At 44.5% G+C, this 21,948-nt stretch overlaps 1 protein-coding gene across 13 annotated transcripts in view; it reads right to left on the reverse strand.

Moving 5' to 3' along the window:
• LOC126299310 (battenin) overlaps positions 1-21,948 on the reverse strand; it is a 225,610-nt gene that overhangs the window by 168,446 nt on the left and 35,216 nt on the right. The window contains exon 1 of one of the 13 annotated variants that reach the window (XM_049991120.1): positions 8,447-8,505. The exons of 10 other annotated variants lie outside the window; for them this stretch is intronic. The gene's annotated coding sequence lies outside the window, so the exon portion shown is untranslated. Of the gene's footprint in view, positions 1-8,446; positions 8,506-21,948 lie in introns of those variants that run through there. 2 more of the 13 variants (XM_049991117.1, XM_049991128.1) reach the window with 2 other exon arrangements.

Genomic DNA, 21,948 nt, shown 5'->3' on the forward strand with positions numbered 1-21,948 from the left:
TTAACCGACAGGAAGAAGATGCTCTGATATGCAAATGATTAGCTTTTCAGAGCATTCACACAAGGTTGGCGTCGGTGGCGACACCTAAACCGTGCTGACAAGAGGAAAGTTTCTCATACGCAAACGGCGGTTTACCGGCGTTGCCTGCTGAAACGTCGTTGTGATGACTCGTGTAAGGAGGAGAAATGCGTACCATCACGTTTCCAACTTTGAAAAAGGTCGCATTGTAGCCTATCGCGATTGAGATTTATCGTATCGCGACATTGCTGCTCGCGTTGGTCGAGATCCAATGACTGTAAGCAGAATATGGAATCGGTGGGTTCAGGAGGGTAATACGGAACGCCGTGCTGGAGCCAAACGGCCTCGTATCGCTAGCAGTCGAGATGACAGGCATCTTATCCGCATGGTTGTAACGGATCGTGCAGCCACGCCTCGATCCATGAGTCAACAGATGGGGACGTTTGCAAGACAACAACCATCTGCACGAACAGTTCGACGACGTTTGCGCCAGCACGGACTATCGGCTCGGAGACCACGGCTACAGTTACCCTTGACGCTGCATCACAGATAGGAGCGTCTGTGATGGTGTACTCAACTACGAACCTGGGTGCACGAATAGCAAAACGCCATTTTTTTCGGATGAATCCAGGTTCTGTTTACTGCATCATGAGGGTCGCATCCGTGTTTGGCGACATCGCGGTGAACGCACATTGAAAGCGTGTATTCGTTATCGCCATACTGGCGTATCCCCCGGCGTCATGGTATGCGGTGCCATTGGTTACACGTCTCGGTCACCTCTTGTTCGCATTGACGGCACTTTGAATAGTGGACGTTACATTTCAGATGTGTTACGACCAGTGGCTCTACCCTTCATTCGATCCCTGCGAAACCCTACATTTCAGCAGGATAATGCACGACCGCATGTTGCAGGTCCTATACGGGCCTTTCTGGATACAGAAAATGTTCGACTGCTGCCCTGGCCAGGACATTCTCCAGACCTCTCACCAATTGAAAACGTCTGGTCAATGGTGGCCAAGCAACTGGCTCATCACAAAACGCCAGTCACTACTCTTGATGAACTGTGGTATCGTGTTGAAGCTGCATAGGCAGGTGTACCTGTACACGCCATCCAAGCTCTGTTTGACTCAATGCCCAGGGGTATCAAGGCCGTTATTACGGCCAGAGGTGGTTGTTCTGGGTACTGATTTCTCAGTATCTATGCACCCAAACTGCGTGAAAATCTAATCACATGTCAGTTCTAGTAAAATACATTTGTCCTATGAAAACCCGTTTATCATCTGCATTTCGTCTTGGTGTAGCAATTTTAATGGCCAGTAGTGTAGTTTTCATAGTCCCCATGTAATACGGCGACATGTTCGTTGAACAAATTGGAGAGATAAATAAAAGAAAAGTGAGGTGATCGCTTTCAATGGAATTTGGCTGTCTGAAGGCGGTGTTGTTGTACTGTTATTGCTGGTTTTTTCCTGCCATTATATACTGACTTTATTTCAAGGTAACTGGTAAATTCTAGTTACCAAGTATTATTTGAGACAATTAACCAACAAGAAACGTTTGCAGATCATTTAATTAAATTTCGAGCCTGCAGCTGCTTGTAGTTGATGACTCCCACTAATAATCTGAGCGTCGTATCTAGCACCTATCCTTTGTATGAGTCGAAGACTTCGCTGTAGAGTTTGGCAGGATTCGACACTTTATCCCTTTGACAGTGAGTGTAGTTATTTGCACATTCCTTGATTCATAACAGAGACCTCTCATTATAATGTGGAACGGGTCAGTTTTACAGTTAAAGTAACTTTTTCAGAGAAAAATATGGCACCATTCTGTTAAGTTACTTTTTTTTGCATTGTATTCAACACACAAACCACATTATTGCACATTCATAAATTTTTCTATGAATTCGAAGGAGGTGTCAAGCAAACACGATTTCAGTTTGTGTTTGAAGCTACTTTCATTAAATTCTTTAAATCGCTGGGTAGGTGGTCAAAGATTTTTTTACGGCTAAATTCGTTATTCCTTTCCGTATCTCATTAAGGCTACATATTCACATAAGCTAATGAAGTGTCGAACAATGGATCATTTTATTAAGAAGGACATAGCGACTCAAAATGAAACACCTTTAAGTTCAACACAATAATAGATGCAATTTTGTTGTTGGACCAGTGCAAAGTTATCTTTGAGAAGTAATTACAGAAAAGTCTAAGTAGCAGTATTTATACAGACAGAAACTGTCAACACGAATGTGTCGTCCGTCAGCAGTATTTCCACAACATCTTTAATAACTGAGCTCCACAAGCATGACATGGAGGCCAAAATTTTGACTTTATCGTAGTCCATAGAATCAGTGCAGCTCTGGCGTAAGTTCATGGCTTGTAGAATATCTAACGCTAAATCACAGTTAGACTCAGTTTTTTCAGTTTCTAACACACAATTCAACAAAATCCGACGTTTTAATTTCACAGACTGGACATATGATTAGTGAAACTGAACTGTTCAAATTACTAGGTGTTCAGATAGATACTAAACTGTCGTCGAAAGCCCACGTTAAGGATCTTGTTCAATGACTTAATGCTGCCATTTTTACTAATCGAACGGTATTTGAAGTAAGTGATAGTTCGGCACGAAAAGTAGTCTACTTTGCTTTTTTTCGTCTACTTATGTCGCATGGTATTATATTTTGGGGTAACTCTTCCCATTCTGAAAGGATATTTTTGGCTCAGAAACGGGCATTTCGGGAAATAAGTGGTGCAAGTTCGCGAACATCTTGTCGACACCTGTTCAGAAGTCTGGGTATTCTGATATTGGCCAATCAATATACATATTCTTTACTGTCGTTTCTTGTTAATAGTATCAGCTTATTCCCAAAAATTAGCAGGCTTTCACTCAGTTAATGCTAGGCAGAAATCCAACCTGCATTTGGATCTCGCTTCCTTGACTCTTGTGCAAACATGTGTGCAGTATACTGCTGCACCCATTTTCAATAAGCTACCACAAGAATTCAAAACACTTGGCAGTAATCCCCACAATTTCAAATCGAAACTGAAGAGTTTCCTCGTGTATCACTCCTTCTATCCTGTCGGGGAGTTCCTTGAAAAATTAAGCTGATTCCTATGTTATATTGTTCAATGCGTTTACATAAACTTACGGTTTATTTTTTTTGGGTTCATAAACATTTCATCATATCTGTTATTACTTTTATGTTTTAATTTCATGTTGTGACACGTTCCAGGACTTTGCAGATTTACTCCTCAATTTGGTCCTACGGAATTAGACGTGTAAAACAAAAAATAAAAAACTAGTAACAATGAAGATTACTGCTGCAAGAGATATACCGGATTGCAAAGGGTTGGTACAATCTTGGTGTTCGACCCATTGCTTCTGTGTGTTGCAAGTAGTTTTCCCGGTATAGGCCATGTTACACTGACTGGTAATTCTGTCAATGGCCGCCTTACGAAAAATCGCAACACCTTTCACCGAACCAAGTAAAGCAGCTGACTCAGTCGGAGATCTAAAGATCATTTTTATGTAGTGATTTTTTGATGGAGTGAAGCACATCACTTCCTGAAAATGCCAAGTGACCACCGTTCAAAGACGATAATGTTTATCTTTGAAGCCCAAACAGCAAAGCTTCGACCTAGCAAGAACAAGTTGCGGTTTACCAATCTTGACCAAACACGTGTATTTACAGTCAGAGAATTACGTAACAACCACCCTTGAATTTCACCCACGCTCTGATAATAACAAGTACATGTAGTCAGCAATTTATAAGACTGTTGTCAGGTGTCGCCGTATATGGGCGAAACTATATCGTAACATCGTAACGAACGTCAAATCGCTTCAAAGTATAGAGAAATAAATTTTTTAGACATGATGCACGACCTTCAAGAGGCACTGCATGGTATAATAAAATACTAAACACAAAATAATGGTAAAACTGCGATGACCATCTACTTAGACGGCTTTCGTCACGTTGAACAAAGCATTCGCACGTTCTTCTCATGAGACAACAGGAAAAAAGCACCAACTCTTTTAGCACAACTGGTTAATATTGTCTGATTCCACATTCAAGATGTTTACTTCTGCGGGTTTTAGGTTTCGTAAAACATGAGCCTCTGTTACTCTGTTAGATAACAGTTACGCCATTCGCCTTGAAGATCTAAATCATATTGGTCGGATTTCACAATCAACGACTGACGTCGAACAGTTCTTTTCCCTGCAGCGGAAGCGGCAACAGAAAAATAAATAAAGCTAGCGAGTGATATCACCACAAGTTCTGGTCACAATAGTTTCTGACGGAAGTGAAACTTATGGTACTGGACAGCAAACTACATTTACCAAATTTAGTTTAGTAAAGAAGAACTGTGACAGAATGTAGATTGTGAGAACAGAAAACGAGTTAAAAGACTTTTTTTTTAACACAACAAGCCACAGTACGTATTTATCCAGACATCACCCGAGTCAGAAACGGAAAAACAGAAAACCTTGGTATAGGAATGAAAGCGGAAGGGAGAATTGCAGTGAGGACACTGATCTTCTCAAATGAAACAGAAGAACACAGTGAATACATAAAGCAATGCACAAACTACCCAGCAAGGAGTTTGACCTAAATAACGGCAAGTGAACAAAAACGTTACGAGGAACAACAGAAATTGCACAAGCTGATAATCACATTATTCTTAAAGTATGGAAGAAATTAGCTGTATTATTCGTAAGTAAAAAAAATTTAAATAAACAGAAAGCGAAACCAGAAGAAAATGAAAGAAGTTGTATACAGTAACTAGGCCCAGGTGCTTTCCCCGTCAGAATAACGGATGACATCTTTCAGGGACAGAATTTAGCAAGTTAATGTGTCTCGTACATCCTCTATTCTCATTCATATTTTGGCTTAAGTCTTCACCTAAGCAAAAAAAGTGTTCTTTTTGCACAAAAGACAGCAATTCAGGCCATGTGTGGGATTTACTCACATAACACAAAAGAGAGTAACTGGAATCATGTATGGGATTTACTCACATAAAACTTGCACAGGTCTACTTATGCAGCCGGGATAATTGATAACAGATTATGGAACACATATTTGCTAATCAAATTTCCTGTCAACAAACAATCTGAGAATAAGAATAAGTGCTAGAAACAAAACATGTCGATAATATCCTGCAGTGAATTCAACAACTTTGGTTCACGTTGGATTAAAGACCGTACCTATAAAATTATCCCTGAGAACATATTTTCTGACACACCGAAAACAATTTTGCATGCGATATTGCAGTGCCTGTGTTGTTAAGAAGAACGATGTAGTGTTCCTTCTAATATGCATGCCCTGCAATATCGTATTTATCCGCCGATACCAGGCAGCTACTTTCAATTAAAATGGCCTCCACTGTACGGGAATTACATAATCTATGTACGAGTACAAGCTGTGACGCAGAAATGACAACCTATAGAAGTTTGTGTGTGGCCGTGAGTCGAGCACGGATTGCCAAAATAAAGGCGACAGCTTGCATAAAGCGGTAAATCCCGGTTCGAGTCCCGGTCCGGTACATATTTTCACTTTCATCATTCCCTTATACAGCTGATGGTTGTTCGTATTCGCAACTGCGAATACATTTCATGTATGTTTAGATACAGACTGATACTTTTCTCCCCCTCAATTTTTATATGACATTTCTTGAACGGAATTAAGAAGTCAGTTACATATCCAGAGCCAACTCTACAAACCTGAGACGCGGAAATGGTAGCAAACGCCCAGTTTAGGGCGGCAACCCATAAAATTTCAGCAGTTGGGTTCTCTGTCCGTTTGTGTTGCTAGTGGTTTTGCCCCTGACTACATAATGCAAAAGTATAACTCCTATTGCTACGTAAGTATCAACCTAGTTTCACTCCACTCGCTTTTTCCAACGGAACATTAAAAAATAGAACATTAAATGTGTCGAACGCATTATTTTTTTGTGTCTCATTCCTAAGCGTTTACTTCAGTTTATACCTCAAAATTAGTGCCCATTAACCTAACTAGTAGTTACATGATTACTGTTATTATTAAACACTGATGAGTCAACACACTACGACGACCTACTTAACAGCTTGTTTGCCCGCCTTTGGAACGAAATACATCACAGATTCTGCATATCACGGATCCGACAGTTTTTTGGTAGGTTTGTAGAGGTATGGGGCGTTAGATGTCTACGCACAGGTCATGTAATTCGCGTAAATAACGGCCTCTGATTTGCGGAAACGGTGATGGTATTAGATAGCGATCCAGATGGGTTCCACGGGCTTTAAACTAAGTTCCGTCCGAACAGGTCTTGAAGGCCCCACGGTACCGACCGACCGCCGTGTCATTCCCAGCCTACAGGTTTCATTGGATGCGGATATGGAAGGGCATGTAGTCAGCACACCGCTCTCCCGCCAGTTGTCAGTTTTCGTGACCGAAGCCGCTACTTCGCCATCTAGTAGCTTCTTAGTTGGCCCCAATAAGGCTGAGTGCACCTAGCAACAGCGCCTGGCAGACCGGATGGTCACCCATCCAAGTGCTACCCAATCCCGCCCGACAGCGCTTAACTTCAGTGATCTAACGGGAAACGGAGTTACCACTGCGGCAAGGACATTGGCTTTCCGTAGGATTTACATCAGACGAATTTGGTCTCCGAGACATCAACGTCAGTTCACTATAATGCTCCTCAAACCACATTAGCACGGTTCTGGCTCCGAGACACGGACAATTATACTGCTAGATGGTGACAACGCCGTCGGGGAAGCACAGGAGAATGTCTCCCATGGCATAATACCACTCCCACCAGCCTGTGTCCGCGGCGCGCTGCACGTTTCGATCCATCGTTCGCCTCGATGACGGCGTTTTTGAGTACGACCATCAACCTAATGTAGCAAGAATGTGATTCACCCGAAGAGCCGACAAGTTTCCATTAATCGACGGTCGAATTCCGATAGTTCCGTGCCAACTACAATTGTAATTGACGATGTCGTTGGGTCAACATGTAGGGGTGGTCTGCTGCGCAGCTCCGTGTTCAACAGTGTACGAGAAACTGTGCTCCGAAACTCTTGTGCGTGCACCAACATTGTGCTCTTTCGGCAGAGATGCCACAGTTCACGAGCTATTCTACTTTACAGCGCAGACAAGCCTCGGACCCCACGTTCTGTGAAGAGTCGCGAGCGTCCAACCATTAGCGCCTAGTGGTAGTTTCACCTACCTTTTTCCGTAGATGCTAACGACAGTAGCACCTGAACATTCGACCAGCTCTGCCGTTTTCGAGATACTCCTTCACAGGCTCTGCGTTATAACAACCTGCCCATTGTCAAAGTCGCTTATCTCAATGGATTTCCTAATTTGAAGCCCAGATCTTCGTGATCCCCCGTCCATGTCTGCTCCGCTTGCATACTTTCGTTACCGCATCACGTGCCCGCAACGCCAAAGGCGGCATCCAACGCTGCGGAGGGTAGTGGTCATAATGTTTTGGCCTGTCAGTGTAGTTGTTACATAGTAATTATGGCGTCGGTCTCTCGTACTTAAATGCGGAAGCTGAAATCCACTTAAATTCGGTAATATTTTTCCAACAGATTCACAGTACTAGACCCGCTATGTGGTGTATAGTACTTTTTTTCTGGCGTCGTATACAAGAAAATAAAAATATGACTGACAGATGTACAGCCGAAGACAAGTCATTATTACGAAAATTTATTATTATTATTATTATTATTATTATTGCTATTGTTGTTGTTGTTGTTGATTTTAACTTCCCACAATTATGACAGTTTGTCAATTTTTAGTAGTTGTTCGTCTTCATAATTTATTTTCGCAAATGTTTACAGAATCAATGACTGATGTTTATAATTTTGAAGTACGCCAAAATACTAGTGGCTGGCATTGTACATACCTTCAAGTCAACATACGCAGCCACATACAGCACATGCTTGTTGCTGTTGTGCAAATGACGTGTGCCACATCCCACGGTGCATAATTTAGATTAGCGACGAACTACATAAGTAATTAACTGTGTCCGCCACGGCACACACATAGCACTATGTGAAAAATGAGCGGCAGGAAAGTCAAAGATTTTTATGTCCGAATCATGAATGGGGGTTTAAATTACAACAGGCGGTCTACGAAGAACCGAAAAAAGTTTAATGTAGAGAAAAAGGAAGAGGACGAAGAGCCTGACATTAGTTCAGTAAGTAAAAGCGAGAGCGCAACGAAATTTTAGAGAGGCGTATAATGAAGCCGCTGGAAACAGCAAATTACAAGAATGATTCGAACAAGCCTGAGTGGGAAAAATGGACGACAACAAACAAACAAATTAAAGAACAGAGTGCTGAAGGAGCAAGCTGTGTTAAGTCCAAGTGTGCATACGATTGCTAAACGGCAACACTAAAGCCGCCGTGAGACGTAAATACATGAAACGGAAGGAGGGGTACTCACTGTGCTCTCGACCGTCCACTGCTTCGTAGCTAACTGACGAGACGCCCACTGGCTGCCTCTCTCCCCACCCCCATCACCCCCACCCTTCCCGTATGCTACATCAGCACGCGCGTCTCAAGCATACGGGTATTCCCGGAAAGGCAAAACGAACCGCAGGCAACAGCGAGTTGTTCTCACCGGTGGATGAAATAAGCTCCGCACAGAGCAGTCGCGCAGAAGCCACTGAAGTGTTCATGCTGATGTTTTCAAATCGAAATACAGCCAAACAACTTACAGCACAAAAACTGGCATAAGAATTTTGTACAGGTTTCCATCGTGAAACTTTGGTTCCAGCCGACGGGTATAATCACAGCTACAATTAACTTTACCCGTACTATTATTAAAGTAGGCTACACGATACACATCTCGCGTCTTTCCAGTCTGACACGTTGACAATACCGGAAAATAACTTCGATAACGTCAGTACGTAACATAAATAAGTGTGTTACTGCGCGAGGAGGACCATCACTTCAGCGAATTATCCACACCCAAAAATCTACGGCCGGCCGATGTGGCCGAACGGTTCTAGGCGCTTCAGTCTGGAGCCGTGCGACCGCTACGGTCGCAGGTTCGAATCCTGCCTCGGGCTTGGATGTGTTTGATGCCCTTAGGTTAGTTAGGTTTAAGTAGTTCTAAGTTCTAGGGGACTGATGACCTCAGATGTTAAGTCCTATAGTGCTCAGAGCCAAAAAATCTACGTCCCTCGAACTCAGAGCCTGAAAGACCTGGTTAGAGTACGAACTAGTATTTGTTCCAGGCACCATCAGCGTGCACTCTGTGCAACCCAGCCTATATCTTTGCCATCAGAGTAGAGACAGACCACTGTTCCACAAAAAAAAAGAGGAAGTAGTAGAAGTAGTGCGCTCCCAGCTTGGTCGAAGTCAACAGTTCATTCTACTACTATTTCCGTAGCCACATCACCAACAAGAAAGACGAAAACTGCGAATAACGGGAGCAGAAATCGGGGTTCCTAGCTATTTCACCACTTACGTCTATACGTCTACCGAAATCAGCATCACACACTGAAGGTGGTGGTCCTCTTTGAAGTTTCAAAAAATCTTTTTTTTGCTTTAAATGTTCTCTGGAATATCTACTTTATTGTAATGTTCATCGCAAATTCGCCAGAAACTCCGTTATCGAGTTATAAGAAGATTTATGAAATAGTCTCCAAAAGCCATTGACAGCGGGGAAAAAAATAGCCGACATCGTGGCCAATGTGGCAGCATGTAATTACAGCGACGACCTAACACACATTATGGAAATTATGAACGTGATCGGACTTGAGATCAGACCAGCCTCTTACAACTTCTGCACGAAAGAGAACGAAATGCATATTGAGCGAGCAGAGCTACGCATAGCACGAGATGACCACAGAGGGCAGCACGAGCACCATAGCCACGAAGAAGGTGGAGGAGGACCTCCTCTTGGATCTGGAAGGATTGTTGTATGGTCCAGGGATCGCTAACTAAAGGTATGTTTAACTTAACTTCAAAATATGCAACATAAAAATTAAAATGCGTTTTTCTCGAACCCGTATTTTTCAAACTCACGGCAAACATAGCTTGAGAACGGTACATCCGATTTTTATCGGAATTTAATATCGGCATTCTAAACTAAATCAGCGTATCGAGCCCGTTTGCAATATCTTCAAAAGTCTATTTTCGGTGCACGCTTTTGACTCGATTTTTTGGACGAAGAAAATGACATTTGCTTCGACACGTCACCATTTTTTAGACCTTAATAAGTTTCAGCTGTCCTACTACATATACTGATAGAAAATTTGTTTCCAAAATAATTATTTTGTTGCAAGTCTAACAGGGGGGGAGAGGGGGGGGCGACGGGAATTCCCGCCGAAGAGCAATGCTCCGGTTGCAAGGTGTCCTTCCACCTGGTGTAACGGTTACAAGGAACGTCCGATGTGGGCACAAAAATGATTTCTTAAAGAGCTCATATTTACCGCTAACCACTCGCCACAGACGAGCATCTGCAAGTGGGTAGGAGGGATGGGAGCTGGGGGGCTGAAAATGCTCGTCTGCGACGAGCGGTTAGCGGTAAACATGAGGTGGGTTACGTGGCATGCAGTCCACGTCCACCAAGCCTTTTGTGTACAGGACTCGATTGCATCACCCTTCCGGAGGCTGTAGCAATGGCACACCAAAGTTGGAATGAGGTCATGGTCCTATTCCTTTCAGCGAATAGAAGTAAATATCGGTCATTAGCGCGCGTCTTAGCTCTTGGTTATTCTTGACTGAGTTACAAATATGTCGATCCTGTGGTTAGAAATTGTTACCACTCTTATGAACAACAGACTGAACCAGATTAACCCGTTTACCTACTTTTGTCTAATTGTAAGTTTTACTTGCCTCCAATCTGCCAATGGGCCTGAATCGAAACTCATGGTACTTCGATGTTAACTGACCAAGCTATCATAGCAGTGCTCTCTCTTTAAAATATCAGCAATACCAACCTTCCTACGCTGCTTTCCATCATGTACATGTGACGAAAATCGTTTGCAGTGTCTCTCGCTTTCAGTAGGTAGTTTAGTGCAACGCAGCTGTATTAACAATGCAGTCAACTTCCGCGTCAGTAGCTTTGTTTTCTCGACATAATATTTCTTTCTGATAATTTTTAGAAATAGAGTAGATAATAGTACTGCATAATAATAATAATAATAATAATAATAATAATAATAATAATAATTCGTTAGCTTCTCTGCAGAGTCTGCACTTTAGGTTCTTTTGCTGATGTCTCGAACAAGAATAGAATCGAGAAATCAGCAAAAGACTCAAAGTGCAGACCCCGCAAAGAAGCAGACGAAACAGTTAATCACATTTTGAACTGCTGCAAAATTATAGCTCAGACTAATTATGAGCAGAGGCACAAGAATTTATGCCAAAATTACTATCTGCTGGTGGCAAAGAACTGGTGGGAACACGTGCCAGAAAAAGTTGTCGAAAGCGAACGTGACAAATTACATCTACATCTATACTCTACAAACCACCTGAGGTGCATGGCAGAGGGTACGTCACATGGTACCAGTTATAAAGCTGTCTTTCCGTTCCATTCACGTATGGAGCGTGGGAAGAATTATTGTTTGAATGCCTCTGGGTATCACTTACGGAGCGTGGGAAGAATGATTGATTGAATGCCTCTGAGCAGGCAGTAATAATTCTGATCTTATCCTCACAATCCCTGTGTGAGCGATACGTTGGGGGTTGTAGTATATCCCTAGAGTAATCATTCAAAGCCGGTTCTTGAAACTTTGTTAATAGCCTTTCTCGGGATAGTTTACGTCTCTTTTGAAGAGTATGCCATTTTAGTCCCTTCAGAATCTCTGTGACACTCTCCCATGGATTAGACAAACTTGTGACCATTCGTGCTGGCCCTCTCTGAATACGTTCAATATCCCGTCTTAGTCCTACAGGTCCCACACAATTGAGCAATATTCTAGGATGGATCGCATGAGTGATTTGTAAGCAATCTCTTCTGTAGACTGATTGCACTTCCCCAGTATTCTACCAATAAACAGAAGTCTATCACCTGCTTCAATCACGACTGAACGTACACTATGTGATCAAAAGTATCCGGACACCCACAAAAACATGCGCTTTTCACATTAGGTTCATTGTGCTGCCACCTACTGCCAGGTACTCCATATCAGCGACCTCAGTAGTCATTAGACATCGTGAGAGAGCAGAATGGGGCGCTCCGCGGAACTCACGTACTTCGACCGTGGTCAGGTGATTGCGTGTCACTTGTGAAGCACATCTGTACGCGAGATTTCCACACTCCTAAACATCCCTAGGTCTACTGTTGCCGATGTGATAGTGAAGTGGAAACGTGAAGGGACACGTACAGCACAAAAGCGTAAAGGCCGACCTCGTCTGTTGACTGACAGAGACCGCCGACAGTTGAAGGGGCCCGTAATGTGTAATAGGAAGACATCTATTCTGATCATCACACAGGAATTCCAAACTGCATCAGGATCTACTATTACAGTTAGGCGGAAGGTGAGAAAACTTGGATTTCACGGTCGAGCGGCGCTCATAAGCCACACATCTCGCCGGCAAATGCCAAACGACGCCTCGCTTGGTGTAAGGAGCGTACATCTACATCTACATCCATACTCCGCAAGCCACCTGACGGTGTGTGGCGGAGGGTACCCTGAGTACCTCTATCGGTTCTCCCTTCTATTCCAGTCTCGTATTGTACGTGGAAAGAAGGATTGTCGGTATGCTTCTGTGTGGGCTCTAATCTCTCTGATTTTATCCTCATGGTCTCTTCGCGAGATATACGTAGGAGGGAGCAATATACTGCGTAAACGTTGGACGATTGGACAGTGGAAAAACGTTGTGTGGAGTTAAAAATCACGGTACACAATGCGGCGATCCGATGGCAGGGGGTATGGCGAATGCCGGGTGAACATTATCTGCCAGCGTATGTAGTGCCAATAGTAAAATTTGGGGGCGGTGGTGTTATGCTGCGGTCCTGCATTTCATGGAAGGGGCTTGCACCACTTGTATTCCGCGGCACTATCACAGAACAGGCCTACATTGATGTTTTAAGTACCTTCTAGCTTCCCACTGTTGAAGAGAAATTTGGGGGTGGCTATTCCATCTTTCAACATGATCGAGCACCTGTTCATAATAAACGGCCTGTGGCGGAGTGGTTACATGACAATAACATCCCTGTACTGGACTGGCCTGCACAGAATCCTAACCTGAATCCTATAGGACACTTTTGCGATGTTTTGGAACGCCGACTTCGTGCCAGGCCTCACCGTTGACGTCGATACCTTTCCTTAGTGCAGCACTCCGTAGAGAATGGGCTGCCATTCCCCAACAAACCTTCCAGCACCTGGTTGAACGTAGGCCTGCCAGAGTGGAAGCTGTCATCAAGGCTAGGGGTGGGCCAACACCATATTGAATTCCAGCATCACCCATGGGGGGGGGGGGGGGGCACTAACTTGTAAGTCATTTTCAGCCAGGTTTCCAGATACTTTTCATCATCACATAGTGTATGTGATCATTCCATTTCATATTCCTATAGATACAGAGTGTTACACCCAGGTATTTTTATGAGTTGGCCGATTCCAACAGTGACTCATTGATATTATAGTCATAGGATACTAGGCTTTTTTTCGTTTTGTGAAGTAAAAAATTTTACATTCCCTAACATTTACATCTACATCTACATTCATACTCCGCAAGTCACCCAACGGTGTGTGGCGGAGGGCACTTTACGTGCCACTGTCATTACCTCCCTTTTCTGTTCTAGTCGCGTATGGTTCGCGGGAAGAACGACTGTCTGAAAGCGCTCGAATCTCTCTAATTTTACATTCGTGATCTCCACGGGAGGTATAAGTAGGGGGAAGTAGTATATTCGATACCTCATCCAGAAACGGACCCTCTCGAAACCTGGCGAGCAAGCTATACCGCGATGCAGAGCGCCTCTCTTGCAGAGTCTGCCACTTGAGTTTGCTAAACATCTCCGTAACGCTATCACGGTTACTAAATAACCCTGTGACGAAACGCGCCGCTCTTCTTTTGATCTTCTCTATCTCCTCCGTCAACCCGAGCTGGTACGGATCCCACACTGATGAGCAATACTCAAGTATAGGTCGAACAAGTGTTTTGTAAGCCACCTCCTTTGTTGATGGACTGCATTTTCTAAGGACTCTCCCAATGAATCTCAACCTGGTACCCGCCTTACCAACAATTAATTTTATATGATCATTCCATTTCAAATCATTCCGCACGCATACTCCCAGATAGCAAGTTGCCAATCTCTGCACCAATTTGAAATTGTATCTCGATGTGACTGAATATCTGCGCAGCTTCTGTCAGACAGTATTGATTATAGATAACTACATCATTTGCAAAAACCCTGATTTTACTATTAATATTGTCTGCAAGGTCATTAATTACAACATGAATAGGAAGGGTCCCAAGACACTTCTCTGGGGCACACCCAAAGTTACTTCTAATCTGACGATGAATCTCCATCCAAGATAACATGCTGTATCCTCACTCTCAAAAAGTCCTCAATCAAGTCACAAATTTCACTTGATACCCCATATGGTCGTACTTTTTACAATAAGCGTAGATGCGGTACTGGGCCAAATGCTTTCCGGAAATTAAGAAACACTGCATCTACTTGGTTACCTTGATCCAAAGCCTTCGGTGTTTCATATGAGAAAAGTGCTAGCTGGGTTTCATGTGGTCGACGTTTTCGAAAACCATTATGGTTGGCATTGAGGAGGTCATTCTGTTCAAGGTACGCCATTATGTTTGAGCTCAGAATATGTTCTATGACTCTACAACAAGTCGATGTCAAGGATACTGGACGGTAGTTCTGTGGATCACTTCTACTACCCTTCTTGAAGACGTGTGTAACTTGTGTCTTTTTCCAAGACCTGGGCATGGTTGTTTGTTCGAGAGATCTACGATAGATTATAGCGGGAAGTGGGGCTAACGCAACCGCAAATTCAATATAGAATCTGACAGGGATTCCATCGGGGCCTGTAGCTTTGTTCAATTTTAACGATTTCAGCTGTTTCTCTACACCACTGACACTAATACTTATTCATTCATCTTTTCAGTGGTACGAGCATTAAATTGGGGCAATTCTCCTGGGTTTTCCTTTGTAAAGGAACATTTGAAAACGGAGTTAAGCATTTCAGCTTTTGTTTTGCTACCCTCAGTTACAGTTCCTGTCTCATTCGCTGGGGACTGGACACTAACTTTGGTACCACTAACGGCATTTATATACGACCAGAATTTCTTTGGCTCTGTGAAAGATCACTTGAAAATATTCTGCTACGGTAGCCATTGAAGGCATCACGCATTGCTCTCTTGGCAGCCCTACGGTTTGTTTTACACCTATTACGCAGTAATCTCTGTTTCTTTAGGAGTTTCTTTACAGTGACTTAGTACCATGGAATTTCCCTTGCATTATGAACTGTTCAACTGGGCAAACACACACACACACACACACACACACACACACACACACACACACACACACACACACACACACACACACACACACACACATTATAAATATATATTTCTGCTTGTTTTAGTTGTCCTTTGTACTATGGTAACCATTGTTACCACAACCGCGTCATGGTCACTGATACCAGTTTCGATGTGGTCATCCTCAAAGAGGTCAGGACTATTTGTTGCCATTAGATCCAATATATTTCCAACATGAGGAGGGTTCCTAAATATCTCTTTTAGGTGATTTTCAGAGAAGGCATTTAGCAGAGATTCAAAGGAAAACTGTAACTTTCCCAATTAATTGTTGGATGATTAAAATCTCCACTAATTATTACAGTGTGATTGGGGAACTTACGTACAAGTGAGCTGAGGTTTTCCGTGATGTCTTCGGTTACATCAGGAGATGAGTCTGGTGTGCGATAGAAGGACCCAATTATCATTTTACGCCCACACCTGATACTGAGTCTTGTCCAAACAATCTCGCATGCAGCTTCAATTTCTATCTGGGTGGATTCATTTTTTTTTTTTTTTGTTTTGTCTACTGCGACAATACACTACCTCCACTTCGCATTTGCTTATCCTTTCGATATAAGCTTAAATTTTCCCCAGAAATCGCACTGCTATCAATTTCATGTTTCAACCAGTCTTCTGCCGGACGGGGTGGCCGAGCGGTTCTAGGCGCTACAGTCTGGAACCGCGCGACCGCTACGGCCGCAGGTTCGAATCCTGTCTCGGGGATGGATGTGTGTGATGTCCTTAGGTTAGTTAGGTTTAAGTAGTTCTAAGTTCTAGGGGACTGATGACCACAGAAGTTAAGTCCCATAGTGCTCATAGCCATTTGAACCTTTCTGTATCTAGTATTATGTGAGCTTTACTGCTTTTCATGAGCGCTTTCAGCTCTGGAACTTTGTTGCGAATGCTTCGGCGGTTTACCATTAGGATATTAATGCTCTTACCTATTTCTTTCGATCTTACACTGGTACTCCTGGGTTCCCTACAGCTATCGTTATCTGGATTGGATGGAGAGTCGCCTAATCTAATACACCCTTGTAAGTACCTCACACACAGTCAGCTACTTGAGTAGCAGCCTGTGATATCTAATGCACACCCAACCTATTTACGGGGACCCTGCAGTTCTCAACACTATGGCGCAAGTCCGGGAAGTCGGGGCCTAGCTTGTCACAGAACTTTCAGACCTTCCACTCGACTCAGAACCAAAAGGCCACGATCATTTTTGGGGACAATTGAAACTCCACGCAAAAGTCTAGTCTTCTCAACCTTATCTGCCAGTAGCTGGAATGACCCAAGAATGACTTCGGAGCCCAGATACAGGCATCATTCGTTCCAACGTGCGCCAAAATCTGCAGTTGGTTGCACCCTGTTCCCTCAACAGCTGCTGGAATAGCCTCTTCAACATGTTGAACGAGGCCCCCAGGACAAAAACTGAGCGCATCTGTGTCCTTTCCCGTCTCTTGCTGCCATTTCCCTAAGGGGTACCAACATTCGCCGTACGTTTGAACTGTCGACGATGAATAGACCCCTATCCTTTTGCGTTTGCGTCCTCCTGGCGCCGGACAAAACAGGTGAAGTGAGTCCCACTGGCTCAGTTTCTGTGAAAGACAGCACCACGAACTTGTCGGTTGAGGGGATCCGTACAACACCCTGAGCCCTCCCTGGTCCCCGTCCATCCAATACAGGACGCCTAGACCTACCATTGACACACCACGCACAGTCAAGTTGATGGGTAATGACAGATCCTGTACTTTCTACGGAGGACACAGGATCCACAGGAGAGGATAGTATTTGGGGCTTATTGTAGGGTTTCCGACTTCACACAGATCAATGCTTGAACACAGTACACCAGACATCATAATTGTGGACAAAAAGAAAGTATAAATCATTGACATTGCCATCCCAGGTAATAGCAGAATCGATGAGAAACAACTTGCGGAACCTGCCAGATACGATGTCTTGAAAATCGAACTACAGCGACTCTGGCGTAAATCAAGTTCTCAGCCCACTGGGAGCAATGCGAAAAGATCTTAATGGGCATTTGAAAACCATTGCCACTGATAAAATATCCGTGTGACAACTACAAAAAGCACTTTACTGGGATCTGCACGATTTATCCGCCGATACATCGCGCAGTCCTTGACGCTTGGGAAATGTCGACCCAGTTCAATTCGAATACCTACATCACTCAAATAAAAAATTCATCAAATATATGCTAATTAATACACAACTAATTATTTTTATGACAAATTCACATCCGCTTTTTTCTAATTACATATAGCACGCAAAGTTACAGTTTTCAAAAAAAAAATTACTTCTGAGGTCATCAGTCGCTCTAGAACTTGGAATAAATTAAACATAACTAACCTAAGGACATCACACACATCCATGCCCAAGGCAGGATTCGAACCTGCGACCGTAGCGGTCGCTCGGTTCCTACAGTTTTCATACCAAATACACTCCTGGAAATTGAAATAAGAACACCGTGAATTCATTGTCCCAGGAAGGGGAAACTTTATTGACACATTCCTGGGGTCAGATACATCACATGATCACACTGACAGAACCATAGGCACATAGACACAGGCAACAAAGCATGCACAATGTCGGCACTAGTACAGTGTATATCCACCTTTCGCAGCAATGCAGGCTGCTATTCTCCCATGGAGACGATCGTAGACATGCTGGATGTAGTCCTGTGGAACGGCTTGCCATGCCATTTCCACCTGGCGCCTCAGTTGGACCAGCGTTCGTGCTGGACGTGCAGACCGCGTGAGACGATGCTTCATCCAGTCCCAAATATGCTCAATGGGGGACAGATCCGGAGATCTTGCTGGCCAGGGTAGTTGACTTACACCTTCTAGAGCACGTTGGGTGGCACGGGATACATGCGGACGTGCATTGTCCTGTTGGAACAGCAAGTTCCCTTGCCAGTCTAGGAATGGTAGAACGATGGGTTCGATGACGGTATGGATGTACCGTGCACTATTCAGTGTCCCCTCGACGATCACCAGAGGTGTACGGCCAGTGTAGGAGATCGCTCCCCACACTATGATGCATCATTGGCACCAAGGCAGAAGCGACTCTCATCGCTGAAGACGACACGTCTCCATTCGTCCCTCCATTCACGCCTGTCGCGACACCACTGGAGGCGGGCTGCACGATGTTGGGGCGTGAGCGGAAGACGGACTAACGGTGTGCGGGACCGTAGCCCAGCTTCATGGAGACGGTTGCGAATGGTCCTCGCCGATACCCCAGGAGCAACAGTGTCCCTAATTTGCTGGGAAGTGGCGGTGCGGTCCCCTACGGCACTGCGTAGGATCCTACGGTCTTGGCGTGCATCCGTGCGTCGCTGCGGTCCGGTCCCAGGTCGACGGGCACGTGCACCTTCCGCCGACCACTGGCGACAACATCGATGTACTGTGGAGACCTCACGCCCCACGTGTTGAGCAATTCGGCGGTACGTCCACCCGGCCTCCCGCATGACCACTATACGCCCTCGCTCAAAGTCCGTCAACTGCACATACGGTTCACGTCCACGCTGTCGCGGCATGCTACCAGTGTTAAAGACTGCGATGGAGCTCCTTATGCCACGGCAATCTGGCTGACACTGACGGCGGCGGTGCACAAATGCTGCGCAGCTAGCGCCATTCGACGGCCAACACCGCGGTTCCTGGTGTGTCCGCTGTGCCGTGCGTGTGATCATTGCTTGTACAGCCCTCTCGCAGTGTCCGGAGCAAGTATGGTGGGTCTGACACACCGGTGTCAATGTGTTCTTTTTTCCATTTCCAGGAGTGTAGTAAAGGAGTTTTTCTATTTAGGGAGCAAAATTACTGATGATGGTCGTAGTATAGAGGATATAAAATGTAGACTGGGAATGGGAAGGAAAGTGTTTCTGAAGAAGAGAAATGTGTTAACATCGAGTATAGATTTAAGTGCCGGGAAGTTGTTTCTCAAAGTATTTGTATGGAGTGTAGCCTTGTATGGAAGTGAAACATGGATGATAAATAGTTTGGACAAGAAGAGAATAGAAGGTTTCAAAATGCGGTGCTACAGAAGAATGCTGAAGAGTAGATGGAGGAGGAAGTACTGAATATAATTGGGGAGAAGGGGAATTTGTGGCACAACTTGACTGGAAGAAGGACTCGGTTTGTAGGGCACGTTCTGAGGCATCAAGGGATACCATTTTAGTATTGGAGGGAATTGGGGGAGTGTGGCGGGGGGGGGGGGGGAGTAAAAATCGTAGGAGGGGGGGGGGGGACCAGGAGATCAATAAAGTAAGGATGTATGATGCAGTAGTTATTCGGAGATGAAGAGGCTTGCACTGGTTAGAGCAGCATGGAGAGCTGCATCAAACCAGTCTTGAGACTCGAGACAACAACAACAACTGGGCTGCAAGGATGCCGCGGATGACAACCATAAAGGCCCTGCTATAAAATGGAATGGCACCCCATACCATTGCTCCTGGTTGTCGTTGGCCCATATGGCTGGCGACTGTCAGGTTGGTATCCCACCGCTGTCCGGCAGGTCTCTTTATACCTCTTCGACCTGTAATCTCATTGACTGGAGCACAGTTGTCTTCAGTGATGAGCACCGCTTCGAACGGAGCCCTGATGACCAGCGCAGACGTGTCTGGAGACGTCCCGGACATTGGTAGGACACCAACCTGACTGTCGCCCGCCACACAGCCCAACAATCCGGAGTCATGGTCTGGGGTGCCACTTCTTTACATAGCAGGCCCCCTTTGGTTGTGATCAGCGGAATCCTGACAGCATAGCGGTACGTTGGCGATATTCTATGCCTCGTTTTGTTGCCCTTCATGGTAAGCCATCCTGGACATATAGTTCAGCAAGATAATTCCCGAATGCACACGTTGAGAGTTTTTGCTGCTTGTCTTCGTGCTTGCCAAACCCCGCCCTGGCCAGCAAGGTCGCCGGATCTCTCCCAAACAGAGAACGTTTGGAGCATTATGGGCACAGCCCTCCAACCAACTCAGGATTTTGACGATCTAACGGCCAGTTGGACAGAATTCGGCACAACATCCCTCAGGAGGACATCCAACAACTATTAATCAATTCCAGGCCGCATACCTGCTTGCATAGTGGCCAGAAGCTGTTTCTCTTGAATAAATCAGCCCATTTTTTGAAATTGTAATCATTTGTTTGCATGTACATGTACGTCCCTACTACTGTCACTAGTTTTACCTGGACCATGGACTCTCAAAAGCGTTAAAAATAAGCTGGCTTGTTTTCCACTTTGTGAACATTACCTATATTGACGTATATCGTGTACGAACATTCACGGATTAAGTAGTGTGCTAACAGTTTTCCATGTGGGATGTACTTAAGTGTAATGGAAAACTTTGTGTGTGTATGCAGTGCACACGAAACACATTACAGGTTTGTAACCATCCCATAAACTCTACTTTCGTATCGCTGCAGTATATACAGGTGATCCACTGATAGTGCCCTGTGCAAATATCTCACGAAATAAGCATCAAACGAAAAAAACCACAAAGAACAAAACTCGTCTAGCTCGAAGGGGGAAACCAGATGGCGCTATAGTTGGCCTGCTAGATGGCGCAGCCATAGGTCAAACGGATATCAACTACCCTTTTTAAAATAGGAACCCCCATTTTTATTACTTATTCGTGTAGTACGTAAAGAAATATGAATGTTTTAGTTGGACGACTTTTGTAGCTTTGTGATAGATGGCGCTGTAATAGTCACAAACGTATAAGTACGTGGTATCACGTAACATTTCGCCAGTGCGGACGGTATTTGCTTCGTGATACATTGCCCGTGTTAAAATGGACCGTTTACCAATTGCGGAAAAGGTAGATATCGTGTTGATGTATCGCTATTGTGACCAAAATGCCCAAGGGGCGTGTGCTACGTATGCTGCTCGGTATCCTGGACTACATCATCCAAGTGTCCAGACCGTTCGCCGGATAGTTACGTTATTTAAGGAAACAGGAAGTGTTCAGCAACGTGTGAAACGTCAACCACGACCTGCAACAAATGATGATGTCCAAGCAGATGCTTTAGCTGCTGTCGCGGCTAATCCGCACATCAGTAGCAGACAACTTGGCCGAGAATCGGGAATCTCAAATATGCCGGTGCTGAGAATGCTACATCAACATCGATTACACCCGTACCGTATTTCTATGCACCAGGAATTGCATGGCGACGACTTTGAACGTCGTGTACAGTTCTGCCACTGGGCACAAGAGAAATCACGGGACGATGACAGATTTTTTGCACGTGTTCTATTTAGCGGCGAAGCGTCATTCACCAACAGCGGTAACGTAAACTGGCATAATATGCACTATTGGGCAACGGAAAATCCACGATGACTGCGACAAGTGGAACATCAACGACCTTGGCGGGTTAATGTATGGTGCGGCATTATGGGAGGAAGCATAATTGGCTCCCATTTTATCGATGGCAA

Source organism: Schistocerca gregaria, chromosome X (assembly GCF_023897955.1).
Source record: "Schistocerca gregaria isolate iqSchGreg1 chromosome X, iqSchGreg1.2, whole genome shotgun sequence".
NCBI lineage: Eukaryota > Metazoa > Arthropoda > Insecta > Orthoptera > Acrididae > Schistocerca > Schistocerca gregaria.